The following is a 13,656-nucleotide window of genomic DNA, read 5'->3' as shown; positions in this document are numbered from 1 at the left end:
GCGTGCTCTGGTCCATGGGGTCACGAAGAGTCGGACACGACTAAAGAACAACAACAACATGGCAGCATGGGTCAGAAATGCAGGTACTCGAGGAAGACACTCTGGCAGGTTGGCTGGGTGTGAGGACAAAGAACCCTAGGCAATATCCCACAGCCCTTTGCTTTGCTTGGAAGCAGGCAAGAGGAGCAGATGGTTTTTCAGGTAGTCAGAGCCGATATATATACACTGCCGTGTCAATGATGCCTCTTTGCCAGAGCCCAGCAAAGCAAGGCCAGAGGTTAGAGGCAGGGCTCTGCCTCTCATTACACTGCCCAGCTGGGGCTAGGATTGGATGGATGAGGGTGTTGAGGAACCTTGCCCTGATGATCCTGTTGGGAGCCGCTTCCTCCAAGCATGAGTGCAAAGGCAGCGGGCAGAAGGGAAGAGGGCACATTGCTGCTGGCAAGGACTAAAACCATCAGAGAAGGGACCGAGCAGAACCAAACCCTGGTTGTTCGGCAGTCCCCCCCCCCTCTCCTGCCTAGAGAAATGACTGGTAAATTACACAGCAGCTTTGGGAAGCATCAACTTCTGTAGGTGTTCTCCTGCAACCAGGATTTCACAGAAATTAATTGCTCACGGCTGCCGTAGAATGCAAGGCTTGTGCTGATTAACAGCCCAACCTAACAGAAGCCGGGTCTGTAGCAAGCTCTCTCCTCAGCTACAACATTTAGTTGATTAATCCTTTAGATTAATATTCTAATTGATTAAAAACAAGCACACAACTAATCGGGGCAACCATTTTTTTTTAACCTGGTAAAAATAAAAATAAAATATTATTCCTGAGCTCTCCTCCATGAGCTCTCTTCTAACTTGACAATCAACAGAGCAGTGGGAAGGGGGTTGTTCAGAAGCACATCAGCTAGAAAGCTGCTAAAATGCTGAATAGAAGAGGGTGAGCCAATAGGCCAAACCTTGGCTCCCCTCCTTAAAAAAACCAACAAAACAACCCTCTAGCTTTCCACAACTGCAAGTAATTAATTTATCTGAAATTCTGATTGCAGAATGGCACCTAAATCATGTAGCAACATGTCCCTCTCATTTTAAAGGTGATAATGGCTAGCGAATGTTCTAAGAACTAAGTATGCAATTTTTATTCAGATCAATGCTGTATTCATATGCATTCAAATTTAATCACGTAATTGGCTACAAATCACATTACTAGCCAGAGATTTCTTTAACTGGGAAGCAGCTCTACAGTTTACACATTTCATATTCTGGCTTGCTTGCAAACAGCTGCTTTCGCCCAATGCCAGTTAGCACTGACCAAGACGCAAGGCAGGTGTGTCCAGCCTGAAGCCCTACAGTTGCTACTGGATGAGATCTCCCATCGCCGCTAACCATTGACCATGCTGCCTTAGGTTAATGGGAGTTCTGAGTCCAGCAGCCTCTGGAGAGCCAGAGATGCCCAACCCTGAAGCAGAAAAGGGGCTACTTTTAAGAAAGGGTACTGTTTAACATGGGAGTTTGGCAGCACTGCTGCTGTTTAAATGAAGTGATGGGTCCATCACCTATTTGGGCTAGGAGTGATCAGCAATCTGATCAGTTCAGTTCTACACAATTTCAGAACCATTTTATCTGGAAGCACCATTATTCTCTCTAGAAACAATAACTGTCTATTAATGCTGAAACGGAAGCTGATAGAAAAAAAAGATTTAGGGTGCTTCCAGGTGGATGTTTATTATGGGATTGATGTTATTCATGCATATATTTTTTTTCAGTATCCACATGACATCAATAGCAGAAAAATGGCAGCCCACATACATACACACACACACACCAATTTAATCTGGATTTCTTCCTTCTGTGGAAAAGTCTGATAAGATAAACAAGGGGAGGGGACCTGTTGTCCAAGTGATGCCTGAATGACTACATGCAATATTAAGCCTCTATTAAGCCCCTAATATATGCATGATGCAGCTTGTAAATTGCAAAAGGGATCTCCAGGAGTCGTGACTACAGAAGTAAAACAATAGTCTTGTGTCACCTTAACACGTGACAAATTTTATTATGGCCTCAGCCTTTGTGGACTAATAGATGCATTTAAGATGGAGAATTAAATCATACTCTTTGTTGTGTCTGCTGCAAGAGACTAACCCTTACGAAATTAAAGGTTGCAGTGTGCATGTGTGCACAGGATTAGTATCTCGTATGAGAAAAGGGCAAGCAAAATTATCAAGAGAAAGAAGCAGCCCTCCTATAAGAAAAGGCTGCAGCATCTGCGAAAAATATGAGTTTGAGGCAATATGACAGAAGTTCATAAAATTGTGCGAGGCATGGAGAAGGTGAATAGAGAAGTTCTCCTGCTCTTGTGCACATCCAATGAAGATGAATGCTGGAAGATATGGGACAGATAAGAAGAAGAGCTTCTTCGCACTTAGCTGCTGGCATCCATCTGTCTCAGGAGACAATGTGCTCCTTTGCAGGTGGAGTCAAACTGTTGGAGAGTTACAGCGCCTGCAGTGGCTGTAGAGAGAGACAGGTTTTGCTGCAGCTGGGGCATAGGAAGGCGTCCAGTTTTGCTGCTGCAGATGTACCATGGCATTTCTTCTCTCTGTGCTCCTCCCAGTGGTCAATCCTTCTCTGGTCGCTGCTGTGCACATAGTTAGACAATGGAACTTCCTCCCACGGGAGGCAGTGATGGCTTTAAAAGTGAATTGGACCAATTCATGGAAGGATGAGCTACCCATGGCTATGTTCTGCTTCCACTGTCAGTATGCCTCTGAATGCCGGTTGTTAGGAATCTCAGGTGAAATGCTGTTGTGCTCTTATGTTCTTATTTGAGCTTTACAGGACTCACCGTCACTCGCATTGGACCTGAATGCTTGCAAATGTGCAAAATTCATACAATTCCCCATTTCAGCAATGCTGCAATTTCAGCTCTCCTTATACCAGCCTCTCTCCTTTTTTTTTTTTAACAGTTCCCACTGGCAGGTTGCTGGCTCAGTTGCACAGGGATGTGAAAAAATGCAAAGCGCACTTGAAGAGCACCTAACAAGGATTAGTATAACGTTGGATTAATAACAGTGAAAGCTTTAGTCAATTGATTAATTAAATTGCATATATTTGCATATGAATAAACAATAGCTTTGGCAAAAATACCTCCTTTGTTTGTAGATAATGCAACATGTCTAAGATGGCAGGCGTCTTAGGCATGCCATTATGTTTGTGTCTATGTGAGGGGGGAAAGGCAAGGTCTCTTTTAAGACAGTATCTGCCACCTACGTTTTTGCATTCTATAAAACCCTGTATCTAACTTTTTTTTTAAAGTGCCTGATTAAAGTTGTTAAGAACTGGTGATTGAAAAGTTGACCAAATGATCCAACCATTTATTTAATGATATTCCAGCATTAATATAACTGCTAAGGGGAACACTTTAATTGGCATCCACCTGTCTCAGAAGACAGAATGGAGGAGTGCGCATTTGGGAGTGAGCTCAAGCTGTCAATGGGAAACACTGGAGTTGCATCAAACGTAAGAGCCTTGCAGGATTATACCCAAAGAACACTCTTCCACTTGCACTCCCCAACAATGGGGTTTTAGAGGCAGACTGCCTCTCATAGCGGAGGTGCCGTCCTAATGAATAGCCACTGGCAGCCTTGTTCTCAATTTGCCTAGTCTTCCTTTAAAGCCATTCAAGTTGGTGGCAATCATCACATCTTATCCAAACTACAAGAAAGAAGATTACACCTAAACATTAGGAAGAACTTCCTGACAGTAAGAGCTGTTCGACAGTGGAATTTGCTGCCAAGGAGTGTGGTGGAGTCTCCTTCTTTGGACGTCTTTAAGCAGAGGCTTGACAACCATATGTCAGGAGTGCTCTGATGGTGTTTCCTGCTTGGCAGGGGGTTGGACTCGATGGCCCTTGTGGTCTCTTCCAACTCTGATTCTATGATTCTTTGATTTTAAGAGAGTTCCACAGTTTAACTGCGTTATTGAGGAGAGGGCTTTCTTTGGCCTGCCCTGAATCTTCCAACGTTCAGGTTCACTGAATGACCCCAATCATGAGAGAGGGAGAAAAATATTATCTATATGCTTTCTTCACACTATGCATGCTTGTATAATCTCTGTCACATCAGCCCTCTTTTTTCTAAGCTGAAAAAAGCCTTTCAATTGTTGCAACCCTTCCTCATTAGGGAGCAATACATATGTCTTCAAGCTCCCTGGATAGGAGGGATGGGCGATTCTGTCAATTTCAGTTTTTCATTTTTCCAGTCTTAAGTTCAGTTCTCCACATTTTGACATCAGTTTGCAAATTTTTGTTTCAAGTGCTTATGATACTCAACAGTGTTTTAGTGCAAATGTCTCTTTTTTAAAAAAAAATTGTGCAGTGCTGCCTAATAAACACATTTTTGTAAGACATTTTTTCCCTGAGCCAATGCATTTTTGCATTATATGCACTTTTTTTGGACAGTTCACCCTAGTATATGCGTTTTTGTACACACTGCTTGGCAGGAGAACTGCATTGCAGAATTCAGAGAAGTGCAAATTTCAAAGGATGGTTGTGCTTTGGGCTCATGCCTTGTTTCCAAAAGTGCAAATAAGATGGACACACCTTTGAATGAGACTCAAGTTTTCTCCCCTCTCCCCTCCATCCCTACTGGACACACACATCTACTAACCATGAATGGCCTACCGGTTCCTAGAGAGCACAGACCAGTATATTGCGCCCACGTTTGTCATGGGACACGCAGGTGCAATACATACAGGTGTTCCCTTGCAAAGGGCAGAGCTGCCTTGCTAAGCTCGGAGTCCTTTCGACATGGCTTTCTCCTGCATTTTCTCCTCCGCTCTTGACACCCAAAGCACCCAGGAGGCGCAAAGCCGCTTTCTACGTATCAGGTCCCTTCCATAAGACTGCCTGTCCTGGGATCAGCGCTTGCAAGTTTCTTTGCAGCGCCCACAGCACCGCGTTGCCATCAACCTCTCAGCACGCTCGCCGCCCCTCCCAATCTAATCCAGATTCACCCTTTCTAAAGCCGACCCCCAAACCCCCATGAGGAAGCGCCCCTCCCTCAACACGCTTCTTTGCGCATGCCATCCGCATCATTAAACCGTGGACATGGGGTGGGGGGGGGGGAGTTTTCCCACCAGCCAGCGTCTCCCCGCTCTCCTTACAGTCACAGCCCCCGTCTTTCCCCGCATGCGAGTATGTGCGTAGCTTATTCGTTTTCCAACCCGGGTTAGCGATCGTGGGAACACAAGAACCCGGCGGCGGCGGCCTATGGAATGAAATCGCGTAGGGGTTTCCGCTCCGGTGCACCCCCGCACCCCCTGGGGATTAAAAAGGCGGGGTCTCGGAGAAAGATGAGGCAGGCTCTTCCAAGCCGCCTGCTTGCCGAGCGAGCGAGCGAGAGAGCCCTCCTGCACCAGACGGGACCAAGGCGCGCGTGCCGTTTTCCTCCCGGGTCGCCCTTCTCGCTCTCAGCCCGCTTTCCCTCCTCTTAAGGTGGCGCGCCGGGATGTGGGCCGCTGCTCGGCGTCTCCTCCGCCGAGGGGGCCTTAAAAGCAAACCCTCCTCCTCCTCCTCCTCCTCCTCGCCGCCTTCCACCCAGAGCCGCAAGCTTCGAGGTGCGCCGAGCGGCGCTGCTTTGTAAGGGCGCCCGGCGGAGCGGCTGCGCTCCAGTCGGCGGGAGGCTTGGCCAGGAGGAGGAGGAGCGGCGGCGGCCCCGAGTTGGATCGCGCGCAAGACGCCGCCGCCGCCGCCGCTGGGGCACGTGCTGCAGCCGCAGCCGGCAGACCTGTAGCCTTGCAGCCGGACGGACGCCTGCCTGCCTGCCTGCCTGCTCGCCTGCCTGCCTCCTTTCACATCCTGGAGCAGGGTGCCGCGGCCGCCTTTAAGCGCCAGGAGATCCCGCCGGAGACCCTCGCCTGGGTGATCTTGAAGATCCTCGTCGCAACTTACCCGCGAAACAAGACGACGCATTTATTTCCTCAGGTAAAAAAAACCAAACAAAAAAAACCCGCATGGAGAGGAATAGATCTTTGTCATGAACAGAGAGATCTTCACCGTATTCTTCTTCTTCTTTTAAATTAATTAAATAAATAAATATTGAAGGGGGCAGGAGAGTCTGTCTCTCTCTCTCTCTCTCTCTCTCTCGGGGGACAATGTTTTAAGACTAAACACCCTTGACATTGCCCACTTTCCCCCCTCTTTTTGTAAGAGAGTCCCGTCTCTACTGGACACAGTTAACTTTAAAAGGTGCTAAGCGAAGCAAATTGCCATGAATTTTAAGATAAATATAATGGCTCGAATAACACCCTTCTCCTTAGGTACGAATATTTTCTTATCCTCAGCAAATTTGATGGATTTAAGAGAGACGGAGAGATGTGGGAATGTTTTTACAAGGAATGGAATAATGCATTTTTCTACATCCCTCTCATATTTAACGCTCCGGTGAAAGAATCCTAGAGGATATTATCCAATCCATTATTTAACCCTCCCATCATCTTTACCTGAAATGTCACCTGTGTTTAACTACGTTTGGAAGAGGGGGGAATAGATGTGCTGTTGCAAATTGCCGCTGCTCACCTAAGGATAAGAAAGCAGCGGCAGAGACGGGCATGCAAGGACCCACTGCATTCTCCAATTCCCAATCAAATCTTCCTCTTTTGTTTGGATTAAACAAAAGGAGTCACACACAAAGGGGGGAGGGGTAGTCGTGGTACTTTAACAAAAGAAAAAGGTTCCAGGATGTTTTTAAAAAGTCTTAACTATGACAACTTGGCAAGAGACATTAATCCAAGATTCAGAAGATTGGACCACTTTTAGAACGTTAAGTGGAAGAAAATATTCTCTCTCTTTTTTTTCTCCTTTGCCCTTGCCGTGCTTGTTTCTATTTAGGATGAATCTTCTTCCTTTTCTAGGATGTAATTATTGTTTAGGGGAGGATGAATCTGATGAGGGTAACAGCTTCACTTTCCGTGCCACTCTAAACCACTCAGGTGCAAACAAGGTCTAATTACCCAAATGAGAGGCATGAGCTCAGCATCCTCGCTCTCTGACTTGGAAGCCATAATCAGGTACAGGAGGGACCCTGGGCAAATTGTAGTTGCATATTGGCGAGAGGCGAGCACTTGTGGGGTTCGCTCGTGGGGATCGGCGTGTTCCCGTGCCGAGCTGTGACATTAAAGAGATCCCACAGCAAAGCCCTTGATGAGATGCAGCTCAAATTAATCAACGTACAGAGCATGCAATGGCAGTGAAGACCTACAGTCGTGTAAATTCTGTACCGATGTAATGCAGGAAAAGGTTTAATAGATGTGCTCTGGATGGCAGGCGTCCCACATCTGTGCCAAGCCGAGTTACAATGTCTGAGGATAAATGGCAGGCTACTGATATCTGAAAGGTGCTCTTGTGCCTTGGAAATCTGTATTCCAAGGAGAAGTTGTGCAGATACAACTTCTGTCATGGTGTTGCAGTGATAGATAAGCCGTATCTGCTGAATATCTCCCTGCCACATAGATTTTAAAAACAAGGGGAGACAGTTTTTGATCCAGATTTGATCCTATGAATCTTGCCCTCAGTCCAAAGAGAAAGTGAAGGATCATATCTCCAAAGCAGGGAGATGGAGAAAGTGTAGGACTTTCTTGCTTTTTGTATAGCCTGATCTGCTTCTACAGTCCAAAACAGCCTTAGCAATCTAGTATACTCTCTCACACGCAACTATGCTTGGCTTAGAACAGTGACCATGGTGAAGAGGCCATTGCAGCCCTGATTATATACGTGGGCTGGTTGAGGGGGGGAGAAGAATTGCATTTTGATCAAGCTAACCTGAAGTGGCTATTGAAATTCAGGACCATGATGTGCCCGGAGGAAGTTGAGGGGCTGCCAGCCTGTTTTATTTGCGGCTATTACAAAGTGATGGAAGGTGCTAGGGGACAGCTGGGGGGGGGGGCGTAGAACTGAAATGGCAATCAGGATTAAGGGGAGAAGCAGAGCCAAGGAATGAGAGCCAAAGACTGGAAGAGGTAGAGGAGTAAGTAGCTTGAGAGTGACTGGCAATGGCCGATTTCTCTAGACAAGAGCTCAGAAATATGGCTGCCTGGTCGCCAGTGGTGACCATAAATTTAGTTCAAGTGACCAGCCGGGAAAGCTTCCTGTATATTCTGCCACACCGTTTTTTAAAAAACCTGCCAGCAACACAAGGAGGTGGAGAAAATGCCCCTTTCAACATGGTGCCCGGCTGTCTGACTTTGCGCTGAGATACAGCGTTTGTGTCATGGGTTACAAACACATCCACTACCCGGCTCTTGTCCTGTAAAATCTTCTTGCCAGGCAGCGGATATAAGAGAGGCATGCTGTGGAGCAGGAAGCAAAAGAAGAAGAGGAAGAGTAAAATCTCTCTGCCAGTTAGAAGCAGATGTTGGCTGTCATGCCCAGGCCTGATCTACAGAGCAGATGTAGACAACATGGTGCCCTCCAAATGTGGCCAGACTCCAATTCCCATGATCTCTGACTATGCCGGCTGGGGCTGATGGAATTTGGAGACCAACGTCTGAAGGATGCCACGTTGGGCACACCTGCTAGAGAGGCCATGAGTGTCTTCACACATTACTTGTTTTGGGGCACACCAAAAAAGGATAAAGTGTGAATGTGCCTAACATGGGTCTTGCTAGGTCTATGAGACGGGATTGTGATCAGGGCTTCTCTGTTGGCTCATTTCTTGCTGTGTAATGTGTGAATCGGCCTCGGGAGAAGAAGGGAGCATTACAAGTCAAGGTGGGGGATAGAACTAGAACTGCAGAAAGTATTGGAGGTTCAAGTTGTAGGTCACTGTATAGCAGAGGGAGAGAGGAGAGGACCCTAAGAGCAAAGGATGGTGCAAGCTGAGGTCAGGACTGGGTTACCAACCTTCGAATGAGTTGAATGCACATCGAACTGTGTCTTGTGTGTAGGAAGCTTCCAAGTCCTAGCTACGTACATGTGCTGTGTCCTCTGGTGCAGGATCGGGAACCAGTGTCACCCCTGCGAGAGTTGCATTTGTTTCTGGAGGGATTTGCATCCAAAGTCAAACCTCCCCAAGGGACTCAAGGCAACCTGGCATTACTTGCATGGCTGTATTTAGCATGCATGTTTTTCACAGCTGCTGGGAGATAATTATTGAGATTGCAGCAGGAGGGGAGAGGGGAGTGTTAGTCCTGATTGGCAAGTGCAATGCCCTAAGTGCTTCCCCCCAAGTTTCTCATTGCCTGAGTATCCACGTATTTCACCATGTGGGTGACAGCAATGTAGTCCCATGTCTTAAATATGAAATTTGTGCTTTGTGTTTTGACCTGGATAGCTCAGTCGGAAGAGCACGAGACTCTTAATCTCAGGATCATGGCTTTGAGCCCCATGTTGGGCAAAAGTTTGCTGCATTGCAGGGGGTTGGACTAGATGACCCTTATGGTCCCTTCCGACTCTGATTCTATGATTTGCAGTAGTATTGCAGTCACAGCATAAATTTACACACACACTTATAATTTCTCCAAAAAGACTCACGAAACTGTAATAAAAAAACCAGAATGAAACAAGCATAGTCCCTGAAATACAACAATGGACATTTAAATTAAAAAGTTAGCAGTATCCAACCTGTTTAACAAATTCCAGCAGCACAAAGGTGACACGGAACTGACCCAGCAAAAATCATGCAATTAACTAAAAAAAAAAAGAAAGCCGCAGCATCTTCAGTGATCACCCAGCACAGTATAGTGATAGGGCATGATTGACTTCGCTCAATACAAATCCCACAACACAAATCCCAACCCTTGGCTACTGAGATGGAGGGAATTGGAACAGGCCCCCCAGGTGATTATGGCTCATGAGGTGTAAAACGTACAGAAAATGGTGGTTCCTAAGGAATCCAAGCCCCAAGCTGTTAAGAGATTGAAAAGATTGACACCAACACCTTCCTGTTGAACCTGGAAACGAATTGCTGATCAGCAACTAGCGTGAATTGCATAGAACTCAGATCACCTGCCAGCGTAATGCCTTTTCCCACTTGTGCAACAGGAATTTAGTAGTGACTGCCATCCTCATGCAGCTGGCGTAACTTGAATATAGGATTGGCTGTGTATGTGGCACACTCTGTACCTAAACGCTGTTCATTGAGCGAGAGCTGTGAGTCCCCCTGCAGGGGGGGTCAGAAGCACACAGAGTATGATTGCCATGCTTGTCTCACAGGAGCACCAGCAGCCTCTTAGCATCACTTTCAGTGCACTTAACTCTGCACTGAATAAAAGGCCAGTGGGAGGAGGAGGAGGGAACCCTGCAGCAATTAAAACTCTATATTGTGTGTTTTGAAAGTCTATTGATACAGAATTAAAAGCATGCTGTATGCCAGAGCCAATCAAAAGTACCAACACGCTGAATATACATTAATGAATCATTTCCACTTTTTGAGCAACGGTTGCCCAGAGAAGTGTGATATTCTAGGTGCTTTTAGAGAGAGCATTGCTGAAGGGGGGGCAGGCATAGGCAGCCACCTTTGATGTGAGGGGAAGCAGCATATCACGTTTGCACAAAAACGTCACGTAGGGTGGACACGACGGACATTGGAGTAAGAGGAGAAGGGGTGCTGAATTTTGCATGCAGTGAGTCTGAATTTTTGTTTGGAAGAGTGATGCTCTGGAAATCCCATGGCATTTGTGTAACGTAAGTGGCGGAACTGTGATCTCATTCAGTTCTCTCCCAAGGCCAAACTCGGTTACATACACAAGTGTGCACAGACACACATGAGGAATATGTTACAGGGCTGATGTAATATGATTGTTACGTGCTTCAAATGCATTCTATCGGTGCTACATGTTATTAATGAGCTCACTTCACTTTGGCTAATGCAAACTATTCCATCCTCACCCCCAGAATCTAAAAATGTATTGAAATTCGTGAAATGTTGTGTCACAGCGGAGAAACAGAAGCAAGTGTTCTTCATGTTGACTTTGGCAATAATTATTTGTATTAGATTTTGGAAAGTCCTAGCAAGATAGAGTTAAAAAGGAGGGGGCACTAGTTAAAGCATTTAATAACTTGTATGAAAATCCTATAAAAAGATGTTGAATGGCTAGTCCCCAACGATTTGCTTTATACAAGGAGTCTTGGGTTTTCAGATAGGAGGAATGATTTCATACTTTTTTTAAAAAAACTTAAGATGTCTGGAACTCCATTGTCTCAATGAAAAATTGTAGCGATAAGGAAGTTAGCTTTGCAGACTAGTTTAAATTGTAGCTTTTGTGTGGTGTTTAATCTATGTTCTTTCCTCGTAATCTTTACAACGCTTTCTTTGTACTTTTATTTTCTGTTTTTTTGGAAAAATGTATTATTCAGTGCCTGCTTTGAAATTTGGACTATGTGATGCTCTCAGTGACATAATCAGGAACCACCAGGGTCCAAATTCACCCCTTGTCCCCTGAAAACTCAAATTCTAAGAAGCCTCTGGACCCCTTCCCTATATATAGATAGATATTTACTTGCATCAGCCACCAGCCGCCGAGTATAAAATACAAACATGTACTAACACAGCTAAGTAGGTAAAATGACCAGCCTTTTCCTTTTCTTACCTTTGCTTTTTTTGAAACTCACCTGATGGTGGCAACAGGAGGTCTCTCTGGAAGCCTGTAAATCCTTCTTTCTCTCGCTGAAATAGCAAAGTTCCAGGTACCAGGAACCCTGCAAAATGCTGTTTCTTCTCAACGACAGCATCCTTGGCACAGGGGGACCTGGGACATGTCATTTCTACAACACCTGGTACCCATATAAGCTACTTGTGACTGCTATGAAGCTACATGGCCCATGGCCCTTTGCCCCCCGGGGATGGTTCCATTTCAGGCAGCTTCCACATGGGGGTTTAACATTGTAGATGGAGCGCTGGCAACAGGTTTTTTTTAATTCACAAGATTCTAAAGGTAGGAAATATGCGGGCTGGCATTTTGAAGCCCGTAATGTCATGTGGACCTCAAAAACCTGCTTGCACAGGGAGCAGGGATCCCACAGTGAACTGGGAACAGCTGCAGCTTATTGGTGAAGCATCTGCAGAAGTTCTGAGACAGAGAAGCCTGCCTGAAATCTGCTGTCAGTCAGTGTAGATAGTCCTTGACCAGTGACTTCACTCAGTATACGGCAGATTCCTGACATTCCTCACCCATCTGGAAGCACCTTCAGTGTCCAAGACACCAGAGAGCCAGAGAGCAAAGGAGTTATCACAGAAATAGCTTTGCTGAAGCCTCCCTGTTGTCTGTGTGGTAAGTGGTTAGAGTGTCAAGACCTGGGAGGCCCGGGTTCAAATATAATAATAATAATAATAATAATAATAATAATAATAATAATAATAATAATGTGGGACGCGGGTGGCACTGTGGGTTAAACCAAGAGCCTAGGGCTTGCCGATCAGAAGGTCAGCGGTTTGAATCCCCGCGACGGGGTGAGCTCCCGTTTCTCGGTCCCAGCTCCTGCCAACCTAGCAGTTCGAAAGCACATCAAAGTTCAAGTAGATAAACAGGTACCGCTCCGGCGAGAAGGTAAACGGCATTTCCGTGTGCTGCTCTGTTTCGCCAGAAGCAGCTTAGTCCTGCTGGCCACATGACCTGGAAGCTGTACGCCGGCTCCCTCAGCCAATAAAGCGAGCACCGCAACCCCAGAGTCGGTCATGACTGGACCTAATGGTCAGGGGTAACCTTACCTTTACCTAATAATAATAATGTAATGTAATAATAAATAATTTTATTTCTACCCCACCCATCTGACTGCCCTACAGTTCAAGCAGTTCCCTCTATCCCAAAGTGCAGAAAGCAGATGGAACACATTGACCCTAAGAGGATGCAGACCCTGGAGCAGAAGCGACTCTGGAATGGCCCTGTGTGATCATTCATAAAATTATATATTTTCAAATGGGAAACAACTATTTTTTATATATTTCTAAATGGGAAACAACTGTTGATTAAACTGGTGGTGGTGGGTTTAAGCCTATGGCCAGCAGTGAAAAGATACTGCCTCACAGAATAGCTCAGTTGGTTAGAGCATGGTGCTGGCAATGTCAAGGTTGCAGGTTCGATCCCCGTAAGGCACAGCTGCATAATCCTGCATTGTGGGTGGTTGGACTAGAATGTCCAAACTTGGCCCTCCAGATGTTTTGGGCCTACAACTCCCATCATCCCTAGCTAGCAGGACCAGTGGTCAGGGATGATGGGAACTGTAGTCCCAAAACATCTGGAGGGCCAAATTTGGCCATGCCTGGACTAGATGATCCTCAGGGTTTCCTTCCAACTCTGATTCTATGAGATTCTATTGAGAACTGAAAAGAGCTTTTCGGGGGAGTGGGGGTAATGGTTAAAAGCACGTAGCTTTCATGCTACATTATCTAAAAAGTGGGCGTCTTGCAATTAAACACAATTTATTCATTGAAGAAAAGCACCTCATGTCATCGAAAGGAGGGAATGAAAATCAGTGTCGCCGTGAAAATAATGCAGGTTTAGCCATTTTGGGGGGCTGCTTCATTCCGTGAAGAAATGAAGCATAATTCATTATATCTCGGTGCTCAGAACACCGACAGACGCAACAGGTTTCCTGTAGCTCAAGAGCAAAAACAATTGGATGCAGCTGAATCCGACGGTTCAGTGTATAATTTGTGCTGCCCTTTG

General features: G+C 45.9%; 1 protein-coding gene across 2 annotated transcripts in view; it reads left to right on the top strand.

Moving 5' to 3' along the window:
* The first annotated feature begins 5,120 nt into the window (after positions 1-5,120).
* LOC309341144 (galactosylgalactosylxylosylprotein 3-beta-glucuronosyltransferase 1-like) overlaps positions 5,121-13,656 on the top strand; it is a 56,631-nt gene continuing 48,095 nt past the window's right edge. For both annotated transcript variants that reach the window (XM_081860656.1, XM_081860655.1), the window contains exon 1: positions 5,121-5,977. The gene's annotated coding sequence lies outside the window, so the exon portion shown is untranslated. The remainder of the gene's footprint in view (positions 5,978-13,656) is intronic.

Source organism: Podarcis erhardii (genome assembly GCF_964252035.2).
Source record: "Podarcis erhardii genome assembly, chromosome: 4".
NCBI lineage: Eukaryota > Metazoa > Chordata > Lepidosauria > Squamata > Lacertidae > Podarcis > Podarcis erhardii.
This window is presented reverse-complemented; position numbering and strand designations above follow the sequence as displayed.